The 24354-nt window shown below is 36.1% G+C and overlaps 1 protein-coding gene across 7 annotated transcripts in view; it reads left to right on the forward strand.

Annotated features, from left to right (window-relative positions):
* Positions 1-24354, forward strand: part of LOC150109296 (upstream stimulatory factor 2-like) — a 260743-nt gene that overhangs the window by 147391 nt on the left and 88998 nt on the right. The gene's annotated exons all lie outside the window — the stretch shown is intronic.

Raw genomic sequence — 24354 nt, forward strand, 5'->3', positions numbered from 1 at the left:
CTTTAGCAAGCATCATCATCTTCTCCAGACTTTCATTTGCTCGCATAATATGTCTGAAGTATGATAATTTTTGCTTGATGATCATAGCTTTGAGGGAGCAATCTGGCTTTATTCTGTCTATCACTGATTTATTGGTTTGCTTTGCAGTCCATGGTATTCTTAAGCATCTCCAAACCCATAATTCAAATGCATCTATCTTCGTTCTTTCACTCTTTCTCAGGGCCCAGCTTTCACATCCATACAGCACCACAGGAAATACCATTGCTTTCACGATTCTGATTTTTGTTGTGAGGCTAATATCTTTAAAGATCTTGCTTAAATTTGTCATTGCTTTTTTTCCGAGTAATAATCTTCTAACTTCTTTGGTACAATAACCATCTTTATCAATTCAGGATTCTAGGAACACAAAATTGTTAACTGCTTCCATTTTTTCCCCATTCTCTTCAAAATCATTAAGTTCACATGTTGCCATAACTTTTGTCTTTTTGAGGTTAAGTTTAAGACCATATTTAGCACGTTCTTCTTTAACTTTTATAATAAGTTCCTTCAAATCTTCTTTGCATTCTGCTAGCAAGGTGGTATCATCTGCATATCTCAAATTATTAATATTTTTTCCACCAATTTTAATTTCAACTGTAGATTCCTTCAGCCCTGTCATTCTTAAAATGTATTTGCTGTTCTTCAGTTAAACAAGTTAAACAGGTACGGAGATAAATTACATCCTTGTCGCACCCCTTTATCTATTGTGAAATACTCAGTTTCTCCAAGATCTGTTAGGACAGTAGCTTCTTGTTCATAATAAAGATTCCTCAGAAGGATAATGAAATGCTCTGGGACTACCATTGTTCTTAACACATTCCACAGTTTCACATGATCTACAGAGTCAAAAGCCTTGCTATGGTCGAGGAAACAAAGGTAGGCATTCTTGTGATATTCTTGTGCTCTTTCTATTATCCATCTCACATTGGCGATTTGATCTCTTGTTCCTCTGCCTTTTCGAAATCCTGCCTGTTCATCTGGCATTTCTCTCTTCATGAATGGTTCCAGTCTTTTCTGAATGATCTTAAGTAAAACTTAAGGAACCTATTACATTACAGTAAATTAGGTGGGGCAAAGAAATCTGTTTTATTAATCCTATTTCTTTCCAATTCTTTTTATTAAGGTTGCTTGATATAAAGTCACCTACTAAAAAAAAAAATAATGTGGTGTATCCAAATGAAACTCATCAGATATTTCACAAAAGGCTTCAGAAGATGTATTGAACAATCTCACAAATTTATAAAACTATTAAGAAGTGTAGTTTCTTGATATGTATTCGCTGTTATGTATCTCAATTAGCTAACTATCATTTATTATGATAGTTAGCTAATCGAGATATTCCATGTTACACACTGACCAGAATTAGCAACCATCTAAGTTCATTCAGAAACACCATTCCATGCTACAGTGTGATTTAAATCCATATACTTTAAGTTGGGATTGTTAATTATTGTTTTAGTTCTAATGTTGTGCTAGCATAACACTAGAGAAATATTAGCTTGAATAAAAGCATGTGTTTACTTGAATCAGTTTTTTTTTTTTTGGAATCTGTTGAACATCATGATGTTATAATGGTGCATAAGCCTTTAAGGAATAATTTGTCCATAATGCATAATAGATAAATTATCTTTATGTAACGTGCAAGCTAATAATGCTCATCCAATTTAATGTTCCATAATGATTGGCACAAGTTATTGGTCTCGTTATATAGCTATTTATACACAGTTTCAATTAGAAATATCCCCAGAATTAGATGAGGAATAAATTGAACATAACACATTATTATTGGTCATCGTCATATTCATATTATGTTTTTTAGTAATTCCAAAATTCTCATGGCATCTTCATAACGATGTATATCAGGAGGCTTGAAACCCATGAAGACACTGAATGTTTAATTGCAATTGTTTTCAGTTATAATTGCCACTCTGGTCAGACTAAAAATAAACATTTTCTTTTGGATATATGTGGGTATATATGAGGTGGTATCAAAAAGTTTCGAGACTAGGTTTGTAACACGGCAACAGATGGCAGCACAAGGCTGCATGCACAGTCACAGGGAGCACCTACCTTCATAAGTCAGTGTGCCAAAAGATACCGTCCTGTGTACATCGGGAGCTGTGCAACTGATGCTATTCTGACCACCTGCATTACCACATCTGCGATTTCATCGTGGACAGCAAGTTAGAACAAAGAGCAAACGTGAAATTCTGCATGACACTGGGCAAATATGCCACAGAGACGTTTGACATGATTCGGCAAGTTTACGGCAATGCTACAATAAGTCGATCGAGGTGTTTTGAGTGGCAAGCGTGCTTCAAGAGCGGAAGAACATCACTGGAAGACGACAAGAGATCAGGAAGACCTTCGACAAGCTCAACCCCCCCCCCCGAAAATGTCGAAACCATTCAGCAACTTGTGCATGAGGATCATCGGAGAACACTCCACAACATTGCTGCCATTGTCGGTGTGTCATACGGAACAGTCTAGGCAATCCTCACGTGCGATTTGAACATGCGCAGTGCTGCTGCCAAGTTCATTCCCAGGCTGCTGACCCAGGAGCAGAAGAAATCCTGTGTTGAAGTTTGCCAAGAACTCCGTCAGTGTGCTGTGGATGACCTGTCCTTCATGTCAAGGATCATTACTGGTGATGAAACTTGGGTGTACAGGTACGACCCTGAGACGAAGCAACAGTCTTCACAGTGGAAGAGCCCATCATCTCCACAACCGAAAAAGGCGAGGCAGGTCCGCAGCTCGACCAAGTGCATGCTCATCGTCTTTTTCGACATTCTCAGCATTGGGCATCAAGAATTCGTCCCCATGGGGCCAGATCGTCAATAGCGAGTTCTACTGCCAGGTTTTAAGGCGTCTGATGGACATTCGGCATAAGCAACCAGATCTGTGGCACACGAAAAACTGGATACTCCACGACGACAATGCACCCTCTTAGACTTAGAACGCTGGGAGCACTGTATTGATATTGAAGGGGACTATTTTGAAGGTGATAGTGTGTAAACGTAGATAAATAAAGTAATTTCTCATAAACAGAGCTAGTCTCGAAACTTTTTGATACTACCTTGTGTGTGTGTGTATATATATATATATTAAGAATTGATTTTAACTCATGTAGGCAATTTAATGAAAATGAAGCACAGAGGAAAGTAATTAAATGTTAGGTTAATGGTCCCAGTATTTCACTTCTGTTGCAGAGACATTGGGGTACATTGTAATATCTCCATTGATATCATCTTTGTAATAGAGAAGAAATGTTGGAAATTAACATTTAATTGTATTCATCTATGCTACTTCATTTCCATTAAACAAACAATATAAATTATCCTTTGCACATGACTAGGTTTTGAATTTAAACTGTGATAATATTACAGATAAATTAAGAAAATACGAGGTAATATTTGTTATTACTACTTGACAGTTCTGAGAGATTGACTGTTTAAACTGAATTATAGTTAATGTCCATTTTATTGTATCCAGACTTTATAAACAAGAAGTACTGAAAAAGGAATACAGCCACGTAAGTCCCTTGTTTGGCTTTTATTGACTCTCTCTCTCTTTCTAAAATTAAGATTATTGAAAGATTTTTAGAAAAATACTGAAAACTAGTTTGTAATTCTAAAGGATACTTTAGAATTACAAACCAAAGGAATGAAGAAATAGGGAGAGACCAGTGAAATGCTGGGCTGAAACTGAAATGTGTTACTTAGCTTAAATTTGTGAGAGGAGGAGGAAGAAGGATTTTAATTAAGTATAATTTCTGGGAAATTCCCATGCTACTCCTCTAAAACATTATTAATATAATTAACGGCTATTTTAGCCTGTTTTTGTTTAGGAGTGTCCCTTATATTTAATACATTGGCTAACATAACTCAAAAGGGGTATATATATATATATTTTAGAACATTACGGGCGAGTGTAGAAGGCAATTATGGCAGAATAAAAAATGTTGAAAAATTAAGTACATACCTTGATTTTGGTTTAAAGATGCCTTCTAAATCCAAGCTCTTGTGGAAGGGGTGGGGAAGAGAGGGAAAGAACATGGGGATGTACTTGGGACACGGGAAATAAGTTTGGGAACCCAGGTTACTATTAATAATATATATATATATATATATATATATATGTGTGTTATTTTGTTGCGGGGAGGGGGGGAAAGGAAGGGGAAGGGTATCCTTATGTGGAAACTGGGGCAAGGGTTTACGGGGTGTAGACAGTTTCGGTCATCGTCGGAACTTTGTGGGAATGACTGTAGGGCTATGTCAAGGCTGCAAGATGTGTCTGCCAAATTTGGGCATTTGTTGTCGCTAAATGGCCGGAGGCGTGGCTTAATTTGTAAGTTTTGGATCGTCCACCATTCGGAAATTAGGTAGGGGCGGTGGACGTTGATAGAATTACCATCACATTTTATGGCAATAGTTTCAGATATTCTAAGCATCGTTTCGTTTTCTTGTTTGTCAATGATTATCCCAAATTGACAAAGCCATAATCATTGACAAACAAGAAAACGAAACGATGCTTAGAATATCCGAAACTATTGCCATAAAATGTGATGGTAATGCTATCAACGTCCACCGCCCCTACCTAATTTCCGAATGGTGGACGATCCAAAACTTACAAATTAAGCCACGCCTCCGGCCATTTAGCGACAACAAATGCCCAAATTTGGCAGACACATCTTGCAGCCTTGACATAGCCCTACAGTCATTCCCACAAAGTTACGACGATGGTCAGACGATGACCGAAACGGTCCACACCCCGTAAACCCTTGCCCCAGTTTCCACATAAGGATACCCTTCCCCTTCCTTTCCCCCCCTCCCCGCAACAAAATAACACATATATATATATATATATATATATTATTAATAGTAACCTGGGTTCCCAAACTTATTTCCCGTGTCCCAAGTACATCCCCATGTTCTTTCCCTCTCTTCCCCACCCCTTCCACAAGAGCTTGGATTTAGAAGGCATCTTTAAACCAAAATCAAGGTATGTACTTAATTTTTCAACATTTTTTATTCTGCCATAATTGCCTTCTACACTCGCCCGTAATGTTCTAAAAAATATATATATACGCCTTTTGAGTTATGTTAGCCAATGTATTAAATATAAGGGACACTCCTAAACAAAAACAGGCTAAAATAGCCGTTAATTATATTAAGAAGGATTTTAAGATTTTTTTTTCTCTGCTAGTGTGTCAGCTAATGGGCTTTGAAATCATTCAAGAGACTGCTTGGCATCAGCTTTTAATAATATATCTGCATGCACTTTAGTATAGGTATTGGCAAATATGTTATTCTATTAAAAGTTATAGGATATCTCTCCCATTGCTGGAAAATGAATATGACTCTATATATTTTGTTGCTAAAAGAGATCAGTAGCATGTTTGGAAGCCATTTCAATCTTGTGTACTGAATATAGTTTGTGGAAATAGTTAACAGTATTTTCAAGGAGAATGATAGATTTCACTTAAAGGAAAATGTCTGTGCTTGCTATTGTGCTGCAGTAAAATATTTCCCTGTCCACATTTGACAATGTTCTAAAGAAAATATGTTGGTGAAGGGATATCTGTATTATTCATTATAAAATAGTTACATGAAAACACAGCTGGATTTTATTCAACTAAGATTAGTTAAAGTGCAGTTATTTCAGTATATTTCTTGAAAAAATAGATGTTGATGATACTCCAGATATGGTAGCCTAAAATACATATTGGTGGGAACATATGTTCCTTATGAAGGTAAGATCTTTCTGTTAGATCTAGAGAATCTGTGTTTAGAGATCTGAACAAACAGTCCCAATTATTTCCACGATACAAATAAAGAGTTTCATGCTGGGAATTTTCATGAAGAAACTACAATCCCACAAACCTTTGTCAACAACAACAACAAATGCATAACAGAAATTGGCATGTGGTAAGGATCTCAGAACCTTGACCATGGACTACTGGAAATCATTTCAATAGGATGATGAGTCACATAATGTACTCTGAGTATGATGAACATCTTTGGTATGGATAATACCAGTAGAGTGAGAAACACTTATCTGAGTGTGTTATCCCAGTGTTTGAGTTTAGATGTAGCAGTTAATGATACTGGGTTGTTTAAAGTCCATGAGATGAGCATGACTGCTAGGTTGTGCACTGTTGTTTTGCAATGTGGCAATTTTATCATACTGGTCCTTCCTAAACAGTCACATTACATTTCATAAACATGACTTGAAGAGACTTTGTTGCTCTTACCACAAGGTTGCAGAACTAATATTACTTTAAATTAAAGATGCCAAGAAGTTATGTTCTTGTTTTAATCCTTTATCCAAGTGTCAGCAAACAAAGTTTGGGCATTGTCACTTCACGACTGGACTACTTGTATATGGAAGCTAATGACTTCACATCAGTTGCCTTAGTATCCCATAATGCAATGCACATATCCTTACAGACATGTATAATGCTTTGCATTATGGGAAGAGCCACCACTCAGACCAGTTTTGACCTTTATTGAGGTCTCATCAGTGGGAGCCAGACCCAGAAGTGATTCCAAGGTTGAAGTAATGCAGAAGTCGCATTTCCATACACAACTAGTCAAAAGGTGTCACACCTTATTACTAAAATGACTTCTGTCGTGAGCCCAGTCGTAAAGTTACTTCGCATGCAAACTTTGTTGCTTACACTTGGATAAAGGATTAAACCAAGAATATAACTTCTCATCTTTAATTTATAGTATAAATAAGTGGAAAAACTTAATATGACTTTATTTTATGACTTCATTTTAAGTAAAAAACAGAAGATTTTGTATAAATTTTTCAATCTTAAACAAAATATTTTATGCTCTATCTTCCAGCATAAAAAGCATTTGAATTAACATGAATACAATACATTTTGCTGTTACCGGTAGCATTAACTTTTTTTTTTCTTTTTTTTTTTTTACAGGCTATTAATATCAGTAGTCTTCTGCATATCGAGAACCAGAAGTTCAAAATATTGCCATCTAGTAATATATGTATATGCTCTTTGGAAACTTCTGTTGATTCAGTATTTGGACTTTGCGTTTCTAAGGTTATCTGCTTAACTGAAAAGCCACAGAATTAATATAATCTTTTTTACTTTTATGTTTTGCATTTACAGTAATAAGCTGGATTAGATCTTTGGATCTTAAATGGAATGTTTTATCCTCTACTATTCCTTTAAAAGAGGAGTGGGGGCACCATTTATGTGACTGATGATTTTCAGTGAAGTTCTGTGAAATGACTTTAAAAAAACACCTTGCTTGGTCTTGAGCAGAGGAACAGAATTATCTGCCCTTAGCCTACCGACATCACTAATGTATGTTTGGTGTACATCACTTCATGGAAAGATTTCCACAGCATTCAGTGAAACAATTATTGCAGCAGCAAGATGACAACACATTACTAAGTTTCTGTAAATAAAGACATACTTTAAATTAAAGGGATAAAAAAAAAAGCTGTTTGGCTTTTTATCAAAGACATGCTTTGTTTATATCTGTATGCTATACACCATTGGTAAGAGTGGGCCCTTATAATCATGTGCTGATTTTCCAACATTTTATCTAAGAATAACTCTTGCAGACAATGCTGAAACATATTGTTACAAGAAGTTAATAAAATTTTATTAAATCGGATATTGCAATCAGAATTTAACAGCTAATCTTTAATGAAATGATGTTTCAGTAAAGTAGAACTACATCAATGGATTTCAGATTATATGAGATGCACCATAGTGTAATGCAGTGCAGTAAACAGTGAGATGTAATTAAAAAAAATAAATAATAATAATACATATAACTGATAAGAATAAGACTCTGACAAATTTTAGATCAAGGAAGATGAGCATTATGGCTCAAATTCTGGCACTGTAGTAGAACTGAACATGGAAAGGTTCCCACAGCCAAATGCTCTTTGAACAAACAGTCAAATTTGAAGTGGCAACAGTGAAGTAGACAAGTTTCAGACTAAAAGATTCTGAGGTCAGTGTCAGCTCTATGCTGTGTTAAACTACACTTCTTAGATTTATTATAGATGATATAAGATTGGTGTTCCTGCCGAGCCCCCCCCCCCCTTTGCAACGGAATAGAGAGAGGGCAGTCACAAGGAACTTGGTAAACATCTGAGAGTGATATAGAAGACTGTTTAATCCTTGGTCAGAGGTAATGAAGAGAGTTTGTTAACAGTTTGTATGTTAACTAATGGATGCTAGATTATATTTCATGAGGATCTTTGAAATTGATTTGGAGATTCTAGCAAAATGAGTTAGAACTATAGAAATGTTATCTAGAACCCACATTTTTTTCTTGTCAGAAACTCTTATTTGTTATTTTCAACCAAGGATAAACAGTCCCCTTTATTGTTCCCAAGTGTTTACCAAGTTCTTTGTGATTACTATCTTGTTTACTTGGAGCAAATGGGATATTCTGTTGAGAAGAGACTACAGGAACATCAACCAATCTTATATTATCTATAATAAGTCAGTCTGGTTTAGCACAGCAATGAGTTAATGCCGATCATAGAATCTTCTAGTGTCTAAAACTTGTCTACTTACTTTAAATTTGATCATTTGTTCAAAGAGTGCTGAAGCCTACTACATCACCCAAAAATCATAATACACTGTCTTTCTTTACTATAAAATATCGGCGAGTCTTATTCATATTAGTTATAAGCAGTAATTCTTTTAAATCACATCGCTATCTACTGTACTGTATTACACTAACACATAGCTCATATCATATGAAGTCGTTATTCTGCCTTATTGAATTGTCATTTCATCGAATGTGACCTGTTAGATTCGGATCAAAATATCTTTATTTTAATAAAGTTTTATTAGCATCTGTGTCAACATGTTTCAGTGTAATTGTTTTCTATTATGTCACAAGTGCCATTAAAGATTCAATTGTATAGAGCACACTGTTATGAAGAACAGGGGCAGATAGAAAGAAGATGAGAAGTCAATTCAATAAGTAGGACTATACTTACTGAATTGACACAGGCTCAAGCTGAATGCCCCGATAAATTAGGGCCAATTTAAGGGCCCCAAACGATGAAGGAGGGGGATCTCAGAGCACTCTAGCACCGTGGGCCCTGCCTGCCCACCTTGGGAAAAGTGTAAGTACAGCCCTGTCAATAAGTTTGGGTTTGAATTGTTTGACCAATGGCTACTCATGTTCTTACATGATTAGATGAAAGTACTTGTGATTATCTATTAAGCAAATCATCCTCTTTTGTGAACAATTTATAAAGTGTTATGGGTTGAGTAGGAGAGAGAAGTAGTGATTTGAATGAATAATATCAATTTTTGAAGGCTGTGAATGTGATGAATTTGTGCCAGGAGAAGCTGGATGTGAAAGTCAACCCAAGAAGAGAAAAATAATCTTGTTTGGAGTTCAAAACACTATCAAACGTAGGAGAGAGTGATGCAAGATCTTTCCAGACAGTTAGACAGGACCTTGATAGCCAGTATTGAAATTCACTAGATTATCTTTATCCCACTTCAGAATGATGAAGAAATTAATGTAGAAGACAGTTAGTTATGGAATATCTTGAAATTTACAAGTTTTTTGAATGAAAAAAAAGGAACAGAGAATACTCCATCAGCAGAATTATGGTTAGAGAGAGAGAGAGAGAGGTCATTGATATTGAGGTTACTTTAATAATCTTCTTTCCAACCATTTTCTGTCCACTGCTGATCAAAGGCCTCCTCCAGTTTTTTCCACCTTTCTCTGTTCTTGGCCATGGTTGACCAATTTTCCCCAACAAAATTTGACAATTCATCACTCCATCTTCTTTTAGGACATCACCCCCCCCCCCCTTCTTTTGGAATCCTGTTTGTTAGTATAGTGGTCCATCGCTCATCTTCTCCTGTGGATAGATGTCTGGTCCATTTCCATTTTAGTTGCTTATGTTGAAAAATGATGTCAGTGATATGAGTCTGGCTTCTTATCCAGGTGTTTCGCTTCTTATATTTTAATGCGATGCCTAGCATCATCCTCTCCATTTTTCTTTGAGTTGTTGCTAGTTTATTTGCCGGCACTTTTGTTAGAGATCAAGTTTCACAACCATATGTGATGACTGGAAGTACATTGGTTAAGTGTCTTCCTTTTTAAACAGAGTTGAACATCAATAATAATAATAATATATGGAAAGAAGTGTGAGCACACACAGCCCAAGAGTACTCTATCATTCATTAAAAAAATGTGGTTAGTAGAAGCTGGCAATTCAATCACAAGGCAGGATAGAGAGTTAAAACTGAATCTGGCTAAGGTCTCTATGCCAGACATGATCAAATAAATACTTTGGAATTATTGACTGTTATGGCATGAGTTTCAATGACATGTGTCCAAAGATGAGTAAGGTTAGCGAGCAAGTCTGCTTTAGAACCTGAATGGCAGAATCCATGTTGGTGATCAGTAATTAATTGGATTTCCAGGTAGTGTAGAAGCTTAGCATTAATGACCTCCATTACTTTTGAGAGTGTTGAGGTGAGAGCAGCAGAACAGCAGTTTGATGGCCAACTTTTATTTCTCATTTTAGGGACATGCTGGATAAAGGCTTGCTTCAATACTGTTGGATATGGAAGTATGACTGCTTGCATAACCTGTGCTCTTCCTTGAAAACAAGGAAGAGATAATTTATACCCAACAGTCTTTAACAAGGGGACCAGATGGCTTAACTTAAGCAGGCAGAAAGCTTTTTTGCATTTGGTCCTTGTGAAGTCTGTTTTGGATTTGTTGATTATTTTCTTATGCTTGTTTCAGGCTATATTATAGACTGAGTTGAAAAGCCAGAAGTTTTTGGCTTAAGCCATTGAACATATGCTGAATTTTCAAAGTTGATTTCAGAAATTTTGAGCCAGAGAAAATCATATAGGTTTCCAGGTTTAATAGCCTTCGGCAATGAATATCAGATTTCACAAAAACATATTCTGTCCTTATGAAAAGCACCAGGCATGTAATTGGTATAGCAAAATGTAGTGTAGAGGATGCTATTTGGGAAGAAATAACAGATTGGTTTTGATGCCTGTAGGTGGCAATACATATCATTAATGTTTGCATTGATATCCCCCAGATGTTGATGAAATGGGCATGGAAGTACTTTTTTGATTGTATGAATGAATTTATTTTTTTATTTTTTAAATAACTGCAGTGGCACATACTTATTTGGTTACCTTTCATGGTTGAAATAATGCTGGAACTTGACAGAAACGACTTGCAGCTGAGGTGAAGTAGTTATGCTCATAACTCTCTCACAGAGTACATGCCCAGACTCTCCTGCAAGCTGGACTCAACAATCATCTTCGCATGCTGCTATACCTCGACTCCTTAAAGGCACAACCTAGCACAGTTTGTAGCACTGGTAGGAATATTCATTATCTGGTCAGATGGCTTTTAATCGATAAGCCATTCCCTCCATTAACATCTTCTTATCCACCTTCGAATGAAGAAGGTGCTGCCTCCTAGTTAAGTATACTGTGAACATTCCCTTCATGGCCATCACTGACCTTAATGCATATATATATATATATATATTTCGAGGGCAGTAGAGTTTAAGATTAACCGCGCTACCAGCCAAGACGTCTATAGACGTCAAGGATGCGAAGTGCATATTAAAATTGTAATACCATTGATATTACATTGAAATATATGATGGATACGAAGCATATGAGGATGCATATTTGATCCATAATGGCCGGTAAGGCTGTATCAATTTGGTTATATTAAACTTGGCTCTTTGCTTTATTAAGATAATATTATACCCCTAAATAAATCCAGCACAAATCTTCATGTCTTAATTTTAAACTAAGTACTTATCACTAAAATCCACAAAGGAGGTGGGAGATAGACCTGAGAAAATGAAGTTAAATCAATGCAGAAATCAAATTTTCTCTACCATCATCATATTCTATAGTATGCTTAAGGGCCTGTTACAGTTTCAAGTCATCTCTTGGCTGGTCTTCCTTTCCATAAGGATGTATCAAAGAACCTGTCAAGTTATTCTAGTCCTGTCCATTCTGTTTATGCGATAACTATTTTTGCTGTATTGGTGGATATATTATAGGTATCGTATTTAGTTTATTCATTATATATCTTTGTTTTTCATCTGGTCTAGTAACGTATATCCTGCAGTTCTTCTCATAAATTTCATTTCTACTGATGTAAGCCATTGTTCATCTTGTTTTCTGATGGTCCAGGCTTAATTTCTGTAGGTAAGTATTGATCTTTCTAATGTCTTGCATGCTTCATCAATTCTGGTTTTGTTGGATTAAAAATGTTTTTAATTATTCTAAATGCTCTGTTATACTTTTGAATTTTATTGTTAATGCCATTTTCTTTGTAAATCAGACTATAATCAAGATAGTTAAAGGAGTTTAAGAATTTGCTCAGGAAGTGTGCATATTTTACTTTGAATTTGTTCCTTTCCTTGAAAGGCTTTTTTTTTTTTTTTTAGTTGATATTTCTATATTAAATTTTTTAGCAGTGTATAGAATAATACATTCCATCTTCATTATTGTCCACAAAAACCCAATCATTGGCATATAATAACAGCATGTCAAGATGGCTGTCATTTCATAATGGGATATTTCCATGAACTCTGTGTTTAAAGTCTGAATGGCATTGGTGTATATATAGTTGACAGCCTTGTTGCCATAATTTATTTGGATTCCAATTTGATACTTTAGCTCCCGGTTTGACTGCTATAAAGTTATAACTATAAAGACTGCTACTATTTTTTGCTATTGGATTTCATTGTCAGCAAATGTTTCTAAAACTGCATTTCTGTTCATTCAGTCAAAAGCTTTCTTGTAGTCTTTAAATGCTGCATGTGCTTGTTTTTTTAATTCTTTGTGATTTAAATCTATACGTCAATGATATTGGAACAGAAGATCTTCAATTGTTTACTGATGATGCAAAGATTGGGCAGGATATTTAGAGATTGCTACTGATATAGAGCATTTACAGGATGATTTGAATAAGCTTGGAAGTGTTGGCAAATGATAATGTCTGCCAGTTCAGTGTTAGTAAGTGTAAAGTTATTCACATAACCTTAATGTGATATTCAACAGAATATTGTATTGGTGGGATTATACTTGCCAAGGCAGATACTCCAGCATAACTCCAATTTTGGCAGATAGAAACTTCAAATTCAAAAGTCACATAGCAAAAATTGCAAATGCAATTCAGAGGATAATGGCTATGTTAAAATGAACATTAACATGTAAGGATATGGAAGCCATTTGCCTCTTAAGGCCTTGATGTGACTGCACCTGGCCTACTGTGCACAGATTTCGGTCTCCTGTGTTCAAAAGGGATAACGAAGCTGTGGAAAGGCTGCAAAGAAGAAGAGTTACAAAGATGATATCAGGATTATGGAATTTAAACTACAAGGATAGATTGAGTATGTGGGCACAGATAGACAGAAGAAAGATGTGTGATATGGGAAAGAGCCTATAAACTTTTGAGAGGGTGTTATAGGTTATCTGTTGATAAAATTTTTCATTATATGGAAGGTGAGAGAGAAGACAAGAGGATATTTGTGGAAGTGAAGTTTGTGTGTAGTTAGGGAAAGGATGAGAACTAGATTTTTCATTCATAGAACCATGAGTGAGTGGAACAGTTTGCCTGTTGAAGTAGTGAGTCCATCGAGTGTGAATGAGTTTAAGAGAAAGTGTGACAGCTTGTGTGGATGTTGTATGGCCTCCCTCAATGAGTTCTTCACTCCCTAGGGGTCTAATAATAATAATTAGTGATTTCAGAGAAAAGTAACCATGCCCTTGCAGAATCCATTTTGTTTCCATCTGATCACTGTAATGATTCTGTAGTTTGCTTTTTATAATTTTTATATATATTTTGTAAACACTTTATTATTCCAAAATAATTTTCACAGTCTTTGCAGTTCGTTGCATTTTTTTTTTCTATGTTAACACCATGTTCTCCAAATGATTTATTGTTTTTGAAGTTATTTATCATTCAGTTCCTGTATAGAAATGTATTCTAATAGATTATTTTTGGATTATGGTATTTGTTAATTCTTTTGTAGTAAACTACTATAATCTTTAAAATATTATACATTCTCTCTCTCTCGTGTTATTGTCTCAAATAGTTAACATTTTATGTTACTAGACTGAATTTTGTTAAATCTCTAAATTACATATGAAATAATTCCAGCTATCTCTGTATCTTATCTTTATTTAGAAATCCTAAAAATATTGTTTTCCGCTTATGGGAAAAGGATATTTTTGCTTCTTTTTGTCTTAGCTTTCAAATTTTGCCTGTTTTAATACGCCACAAGTGTTCTTCTTTAATGAATCTGATGTATTTTTTACTTTTTGTTGAAAAAGCTACTTTGTACTGAAGTTTTTAATAGACTGGAGTGTATAAAATGCCCTGTAACTATAACATGGTCCACTGTGGACAGTCTGGACACTCTGCTAACATCCATGTTGCAGAATACATCACTGTCAGGGGACTCGACTAATTCTGAAAATCCATTCCACTCTTCACACAAAAAATCTAGTCCACACAACCTACTGACCATACTCCTACACATCTTCCAAGGATGACCCTAGTTCTCTATTTGTCATATATTGAAAAATTACCTGCATAAATCCTGGTAAGATTTATGTAAGTATACTTGAATCAGATGTTTGGGAATATAACAAAGATCTGTATTTAAGTTTTGTAGACCTACAAAAAGCATATGACAAGGTGCCAAGAGAAAGGTTATTCAAAACGCTACAGTTATATGGTGTCAAAGGGGCATTGTATCAAGCAATACTTAGTCTTTATTTGAGTTGTAAGTCAGCAGTTAGAATTGAAGGAAGTACAGGAAGATGGTTTGATATAAAATCTGGTGTCAGACAAGGATGTACATTATCCCCTCTGTTATTTGTTTTCTATATTAATCACATTGTGCAGGAAAGCAGTATTAAACCTGATATCAAAATTGGAGATGTTAATCTCAGCTCTTTACTTTATGCAGATGATGTTATGTTTTAAATAAATCCAGTAGAGGTCTGCAAAATTCCCTGACTGAATTGAATAACTGTTGTAATAAATTTCATATGAAAATCAGCAATAACAAGATAAAGACAATGAAAATAGGCAGAAACATTTTAGCTACTTAGACACAATTTTTATTGAAGACGGTAAATTAAATATGGAAATAGACAACAGAATCAACAAAACCGGTATGGTAGGAAGTCAACTGAATAATTTATATGGAATAAGAGAGAAATTAGTCAAAACATTAAATTATATGTATACAAGACAGTGTTCAGACCAATTTTAACTTATGGATCTGAGAGCTGGGTTAGAAATAAAACACTTGACCAATGACTAGAGACCACAGATATGAGAGTCCTGAGAAAGATTAGAGGTGTGAACAGATGGCATCATTGGCAATATCATATTAAAACCGAGGATATTAGGAAAGAACTTGACATTGTTATTATCCAGGAATGTGTTAGCAGAGTTAATCTCAGGTGGTATGATCACTTAAACAGAATGGTAGAGGAAAGATTAGCAAAACGAGTGTTCTCTGCCAGGCTGCAGAAAAAAGACCCAGAGGACTAAGATATAGGTGGATTGATACAGTAAAACCTGAAGACAGAAATATAAGATCTGATAATGTTGGAGTCTTGACAGATAACAGGTTGATTCAGGGGAAAATTGTCTATAGCAAGTTAGTAATGATGTAAGTTCTTCATGAAGTACTATCATAATATCCTGTATACCCCTTGAGAGTACATGTCAGGTATTTGATGATCATGAAAAATTTCCTTTGCATCAATTTTATGAAACCCCCTTTTAATATTTTTAAAGTTTTTATCATGTCCCCTCTCTTTTATTATTATTATCCCAAGACCCCATGGAGTCAAAGACTCATCTAGGAGGTCCTTTTGTCATACACGCAGCTAATCATACAATGCCTTAAACACACTCAAATTCTCTGCAGACAGCACACTCTCAGGCAAGGCATCACAACTCTGCATGCAAAAACCCATCATCTTTGTCCAGTGAAGTCACCATCTTATTGTAATAAGTAAGTAAGTAGATTAAAACATGATCTCCCTTTAGCAAATCCATGTTATCCATCAAAGATAATACCACTGTTGTCAATCCAATTCTGGATCCTGGTCCTCACCAGCCTCTCCAGCACTTTAACCACAACAACTGACACACAGATACGCCTGTAATTTGATGCTCGAGTTCTCTCACCTCCATTATGAAGCATAGTCTTGCCTTTCTTCCATTCCTATGGAACTTGACCCAGAGTAGGACTCATTAAACAAATATGTGAAGGCAGATGCCAACTCCATGGTACATTCCTTCAGAACACATGGTGATATGTTATCAAGTCTTACAACCTTATTAACATTGTTCAATTCCCCATATACCTCTTGCTCACTTACAGTCTCTCTCTCTCTCTCCTCCTCATCATCAACTGCTCTCACATTCTTCATGATGTTGCATTCACAAGAATAAAAGACCTTTATGAACTACTTATTAAATATCTCAACTATATCCTCTGCAGCAGTTGTTCTTATACCTTTTTCTTCAATCAGTATCATTTTTTTTTTTTTGTGTGTGTGTGTGTGTGTGTGTGTGTGTGTGTGTGTGTGCTGGCTACATATCAAAAGAATCCTGCCCCCTAGGATTCTTATTGGGTTCATTAGCTGACTGCAGCTCATACCTCACTTTTTCTCTCATTACCAACTAAGTCATCCTCCTTGCCTGTTGTTTGTAATCCTCATGGAATTGATTATTACCACTCCTCTTATGTTGCCTCCATAATGCCTTTTTCCTCTGTATTACATGCTTAATCTCTTCATTCATCCATTTCACACCTACCTTATTTAACCTCCTGACTTTTGGAATACATTTAGACCTTGCTTCTACTAGATAGCTCTTGAATATCACCCAAGCAGCATTGATCTCATTTTCAGCCGACTCCTCATCCCATGCTACACCTGCAAAACTGTCTCCTGAACTTCTCATAATCACCAGCCTTGTAGTTCCACATATACCCTTTCCTCACAGAGGTCCTCACACTATTGACAACCACCCAGGTAATCACTTCATGTTCACTCTCCAATTGGAAGATGATTTGACACTTCATTTATAATAACATCCCACTGATGAGATTATCAAATCCATGATCCTCAATCCTCATGTACCCTCTGATACATACTGCCTGAGGTAGTTGTCCCTCAAAAATTCGAGAAACTCATTTTCTTTACTTCTGGTTGATATCTCATCATCTCATTCTACATTGCCATAATTAAAATTGCCCATAATGATCACCCTTTTCTTATTTGCTTGACTAATTTGATTATACATTTCATGGTCACTAAATTCCACATTATCAGGTCTATAACAACATCTGACAAAGTATTTCATTCTGTGCACCTCTGTCTCACACCATACTGCCTTAAAACCTGTTTCCCTCTTGCATCTCTACCTGGTATGGACATTACTCTTTCTTTATCATCAATAGCCCTGCCCCCTCCCCTTTTTACTCTTTTTATTGTCACAAAACACATCATATGCTTCCCTCTCTATTCCTGTCAGGATGTCATCCTCATCCAACCATGTCTCACTTATTCCAACAATTTTTTAGGTGAACAGATTCAATTAATGCAAACATTTCATTTGCCTTGTTTCTTACATTTCTAGCATTTCTATAAACATAGCAGCTCATTCCTGGATTTATAACAAGTTTCACTGATACCACTTATTAGATGTGACTTCTCCATACTTAATTCGAGCCATTTCTTTTCTCCTTATTCATCATCATCAAGTTCCTGCCATGTACCCTCAAGGGGTGTACAGGATATGATAGTACTACATGAAAAATTTACATCATTACTAACTCCCTATCTACAATTTTCCTCCTAATCAGTCTGTTACTTGTCAAGACTCCAACATTATCAGATCTTATATTTCTATCGTCTAAGGCACTTTGTACCATATCAATCCATCTATATCTTGGTCTTCCTCTGGGCCGTTTTCCTGCCAACCTGGCAGAGAACACTTGTTTTGCTAATCTTTCTTCACCCATTTTGTTTATGTGACCATACCACCTGAGATTAGCTCTGCTAACGCATTCCTGGATGCTGACAATGTCAAGTTCTTTCCTAATATCCTCATTTTTAATATGATATTGTCATTGATGCCATCTGTTCATGCCTCTGATCTTTCTCAGGACTCTCATATCTGTGGTCTCTAGTCTTTGGTCAAGTGTTTTACTTCTGACCCAGCTCTCAGATCCATAAGTTAAAACTGGTTTGAACACAGTCTTGTATACAGCTAATTTAGTGTTCCGACTAATTTTTCTCTTATTCCATATGAATTTATTTAGTTGACTTCCTACCATACCAGCTTTCTTGATTCTGTTGTCTATTTCCATATTTAATTTACCATTTTCACTAGAAATCATGCCTAAGTAGCTGAAATATTTTACTTGTTCCACAAGTTCTCCATTCACAACGCAGTTGACATTTTCAACGATTCTGCCTATTTTTATTGTCTTTGTCTTTTTATTGCTGACCTTCATACCATATCTATTACAACAGTTATTCAATTTAGTCAGGGAATCTTGCAGAGTTGTAGCAGATTTATTTAGAAGTATAACATCATCTGCATAAAGCAAAGAGCTGACATTAAACATCTCCAATTTTGATATCAGGTCCAATATCACTTTTTTTCATAATATGATCCATATAGATAATGAATAAAAGGATAATGTACATCCTTGTATCACACCAGATTTAACATTAAACCATCTTCCTGTACTTCCTTCAATCCTAACTGCTGATTTACAACTCAAATAAAAACTAAGTATTGCTTGATATGATGATCCACTGACACCATGCAGCTGTAGCATTTTGAATAGCTTCTCTCATGGCACCTTGTGGTATGTCTTTTCCAGATCGACAAAACTTATATACAGATCTTTGTTGTATTCCCATGATTTCTCGACTATTTGTCGTAGAGTGAATACTGATCCTGACAGCCTCTATTTGGCCTGAATCCAACTTGTTCTTCACCAAGCTTTTCTTCCACAATTTTTCTCAACCATTTCTCAAGTATACTAGCATAAATCTTACCAGGAACACTCAGTAGGGAAATACCTCTGTAATTCTCAGATTCAGTTTTATTTCCCTTTTTATATATGGGTACTATGAGAGCTCTAATTAATCATCGGGAATTCATCCCTCTCTTTACGCCTTTTGAACTATGCAGCGCCGCCACTGTAATAAAAAATTAAGAAAAATTTAAGTATATCATGAATGCATGAAATATATATAGATATTTTTCACGGTATTAACAACACCACACAATTTTATCGAAGAGATATTTTATTAACGCTTATATTTTGCTGATTTTCAACTCAGCATCATGAGAGCAACAACACACTTGTACATGCGACAGTGAGTGAGTGAAACAATATAATTACAAAAGATCCAGAGTCCTATTTTTGGTGCCATCTAACGAAATAAAATAAAATAAAAAAGCCATGCAGGATTTTTCTTGGGATAACAGTCTCCCAAATTTTTGGCAAATTAATGCAATCATATTTGTTAAGGTTGGGAGAATTCTTCAAAGCCATTGCTGACTCAAAAAATAATCTTTCAGATCTATAACAACTCCTAAATTGCACATTCGTTTTCCTCCATCTAATCCTGTGTAAAGGAGTGTCCAAAGTGTGGTCTGCCAGTCCTGACTTGCCATAGTAATAGTAGTGAATGTATCTTTCATGTTCTTCCAGACAGATGTTAACTGATCTTCCTGTTTGCCCATAATAGGCCAAGTCACAGTCACAAGGAACTTCATACACTCCTGGGTGTGCTCAGTGGCATATTTAGGTAGGTATTCCACCCCCCAGGCCTGCAGAAAGTGCCACCCCTCATGACCTGCCTATGGGCAGGTCGTGATCCCAACCTCCAGTGACTGAATTTGCCGTAGAATCCCCACTGGCTTTACATCGCGTAACTTTATTCCATGTAATTTTCAATTACGGAAATAATTTCCACTTTGTGCGGCATCATCACAAGCTGACCAATGAGTAGGCGAAGGATGTTTGAAGTTTCCAGGTGCTTTCTTAGAACACTTCATCGATGTATTAAAGATGTGAAAAATACGTACAGTTTCTGAAGGACATCAAAAAATGCGGAAGAGTACGGACAGGATTCGGCAGCACAGGTACCAATTAGAGACAGAGAATGTCCAGTGCACAGTGTGAATTCTGCCAATGGATTTATTTCAAGAATTCTTGCTTGCAGTCCTGTGTACTTGCCTGATGTGTTATTAGTATTGTCATATGCCTGCCCTCTGCAATTTGCTACATCAATTCCAAGCGTGTTTAGTGAAGTCAAAACCGCCTCTCGTAACTCTTCAGATTTGTGGCTTACATTAAGAATAAAACTCAAGAAACGCTCCACAGGAGTTCCATGTTCTTTCTCATATCGTGCAATGAAGGACAGCTAATCAATCAACATGAGACAAGTCTGGTATTGAGTCAACACTTATGGAAGAATACTTAGCTATTTTAAGTTCTTCCACAATAAATTTGATTACTTTCTCGCCCATTATTTTTATAATTACTCATACGTGCCAAAGGAAAGATAGAAAACAAAATCTTTTCCTTTTTTCCCGCTTTTAGCAATGTGCTCAGCAAGAAAGGGATCAAATTCACTAATAACAATATAGTAGCTTTCCGTGCACGTGTCTCGGTCTGTATAGTTATGCAGAATCTGATGACAATCCAATATGCTTGCAGACTAAACTTACAATGAGGAAAAGAAAAATATTTCTCTACTTGTGAGTAGATGTGGTATTTAAGGAACATGTTATAATTACAAAAACGAGAGCCTGGAAATTTTTGCCGCTCTAGGCCCTATACCTAAATATGCTACTGGGTGTGCTAAAGGGTGAAGTTTATCCTTAGGCAAGCGGATCAGAGTTGCCAGCTTGACATGAGGTTTGAAAGTGGTGCAAAGGCCATGTCAACAATACTTTGGAAATGGTCATGTTGTATTCTTGTGTATCAGGGGAGGGCAGAGTAATCGGCCTGTGTAGTATTTTGTAGGGATTGTAGCCATTGGCTAAGAATGTATGGCGCAGATATTGGAGTTCTGCGGTCAGATCTGTATCGTTAGAACAAATGGCTCTGGCTCTGTGTGTAAGTGTTTTTAAAATGCCATACTGTTGGACTGGATGATGATGTGATTGTTTATGTAGGTATCTTCCCGTGTGTGTAGGCTTTTTGTAAATAGAAAAAGATAGTGATTCATCTGAAAGGCGGGTGACTAATGTGTCAAGAAATGGTAAACAGTTATTTGATTCTTTTTCTACTGTGAAGTGGATTTTGGGGTGTTGGCTGTTTAGGTAGATGACAAACGCATCCAAAGCGTCTTGTCCATGGGGCCAGATGGCAAACGCATCATCTACATAGCGTAACCACACTTGTGGCTAGTATGTAGCTGTGGTAAGTACTTTGTTTTCGAAGTGTTCCATGTAAAAATTTGCTAATATTAGGGGGTGACCCATAGCATTACCATTAATTTGTTTGTAGAATTCCCCCCCCCGTGTAAAGTAACCTGCATTCATGGTAAATTTAAATAATTCAAAAATATCAGGGGGAAATTTAGACTTGATTAAATCAAGAGTGTCTATAAATGGTACATTGGTAAATAAGGAGGTGACATTGAAACTAACCATTATGTCTGAATTTTTTAGGATTAGATTTTTAACCAGTGTTTTGAAATGGACTGAATTTTTTACAAAAGTAGAGGAGTTGCCAGTAAGGAGGGCAAGACTTGGCTAAATGCCGGGCCAGTTTATATGTGGGACTATCTATGCTATTGACATAGGGGGATATTAGTTTTGTGGATTTTTGGTAATCCATAAATACGGGGTGGTTTAACATTAATTGGTTTTATTTTCCTGATGATTTCTTTGGGCCATGATGTCACTTTTTTCAGTAATTTTCGGACTTTTTTAGGGTCTCGGTGTATAATTTGATACGTGGAACTGTCACATAGGATATCTTGCATTTTTCTGTTATACTCTTCTTGATTCATGATAGCTGTTGCATTTCCTTTATCCGCTTTTGTAATAATAATATTTTTATTATTATATAAATTTTTAGGACGGTTATTTGCTTACGTGGCATATTGCTTTTTGGAGGCTTAGCCTTGTTTAGAATACTTGCTATATCTAGTCGCACGTTATTGGCCATTGCCGGCAGAAGATCGTGGATACCCCTTTCTACTTTCATCTTAATTTCTAGTTTAGGAATTTGTTTGGGCATGACGTCAAAGTTATGCCCTAGATTGTGTGGTGTTGTTAATACCGTGAAAAATAAGTCATGAATAACCATCAGCACCTAAGCTTATCTGTTAAATATATAGACGCTAGTCTATTTTATTTTACTTCCATAAAATATACACAAATCTATTATAAAAAGTTAAAAAACTTATGCACACAAACACTTACAGACAGTACATGGCATGCACCATTTACAGTCGAGAGAAATGTAAACAAACGTATCGATGCAGTAAATCATAGCTGCTTAAAATTAACTGTTATTAATTAATTTGCATAAAAATTTTATAATGATTCGTTCATTAGTGTATAGGAAAGGCTATCGTGAGGCAATCATATTGCTGCTCTTCATTATCAGTCCATGAATCTTTATACCTGTAAATAAATATGAATTTCTTTTTCACATTATCTTTTCATTTTTAATGTCTAGTGTTAGTAATGCATATAACATCTACAGTATTTTGTATCATATAAGACATTATTAATGTTGGTACTGACAATCAGATGATTGATCTTGTAAACAGACGACGTAAACTTATGGTATCAATAAATACGGTACAGTACTGTAAATGCATATTCTCTTCCTTATGATTTCTTTAATAACATTTTCTTTTCTCTAGCTTACTTTATTGTAAGAATACAGTATATAATATATAGGAGGGTTTTTTCTCCCGGAAACTCGGGTGTTTCATCCCGCATACAGACAAATCGGCCCTTCATAAACACACAATTTACAGACAAAAAATATTAGTTGTGGTGGTGGGCAGTAGATGGTGTTGATGGAGATGATTGGCAGCAGAGGTGGAGACAGTTGTATAGTAGGTATCCTCCCGCGATGAGTCTTCGGACTCCTTGGAGGTGTCACGAATAATAATAATATATACCGGGTGATTATAAAATAACGTCAAGTGTTCAGAGCCCTCTAGCGAGTAATGTATTGGACGAAACACGCCAATATTCAGTAGACATAGACAGTGGAACGTGGGGATTCGATTTAACAGAAAAAAAAAAAGTACCAAAAGTCGCCAACAGGGGAAATTTTGGCACTGTTTACCGAGTAAAATGCATTAATTTGCATTATCGCGTTTCTTGTGAACGATCATGCAATAAAAGGAAAGCCTCTGAGATTTCTTATCATTCATAGACGAACTGCTTTTCGATGCCTCTTACCTTACGTGAGCGTGCTTTGTTAGTCAAACTCTATTATCAGCGGAACAATAATGCCAGTGCTTGTCTTCGTGATTTTCAGCGTATGAAAAATTTACCAAAAGGACCGATTAGTGTAACAAACTTACAAAAACTAATTCGGCGATTTGAAACTACTGGAACTCTAGCAGTGCAGGTAGGCAGTGGATGCAAACCAATCAATCACCAACAAGTTGCAACTGCTATTGTGGAACAGGAGATGATGAATGTGCAGGGTACCAGCAGTGCATGAGCAATATCCCGGCAAAAGGATATCGCATACACAACGGTGTGGAAAATCCTACATCAGATGTTGAAGTTTTACCCCTATAAAATCAGTCATGTTCAAGAATTGCGCCCTGGTGATGCAACCACACGAATTGACTTATCTTTGAGATTCTTAGCATGCAAGGGCATGGCAGATTTTATGGAGTGATGAAGTGCACTTTTATTTGAACAGCGATATTAACACACGCACCTGTCGCATTTGGACTGTAACTAATCCGCACGTGTGTCTGCAGATGCCTATCCACTCGCCCAAAGTCACAGTGTGGTGCGAATTTACGGCATCTTTTATCATCGGTCCATACTTTTACGAGGAAAATCACCAAAATGCACCAGTGACCTGTTCCGTCAATGCTAACAGGTATGCCAATATGCTACAGAACTTTGTGTTTCCACAGCTGCAGCAAAGAGGATGTCACGATTCGACCATCTTCATGCAGGATGGTGCACTACCCCACATCAGACTTCAGGTATAGCGTGTTTTGCGACAACATTTCTC

This window comes from Typopeltis vanoorti, chromosome 2 (genome assembly GCF_054136105.1).
Source record: "Typopeltis vanoorti isolate ZY-2024b chromosome 2, IOZ_Tvanoo_1.0, whole genome shotgun sequence".
NCBI classification, from domain to species: Eukaryota; Metazoa; Arthropoda; class Arachnida; order Uropygi; family Thelyphonidae; genus Typopeltis; species Typopeltis vanoorti.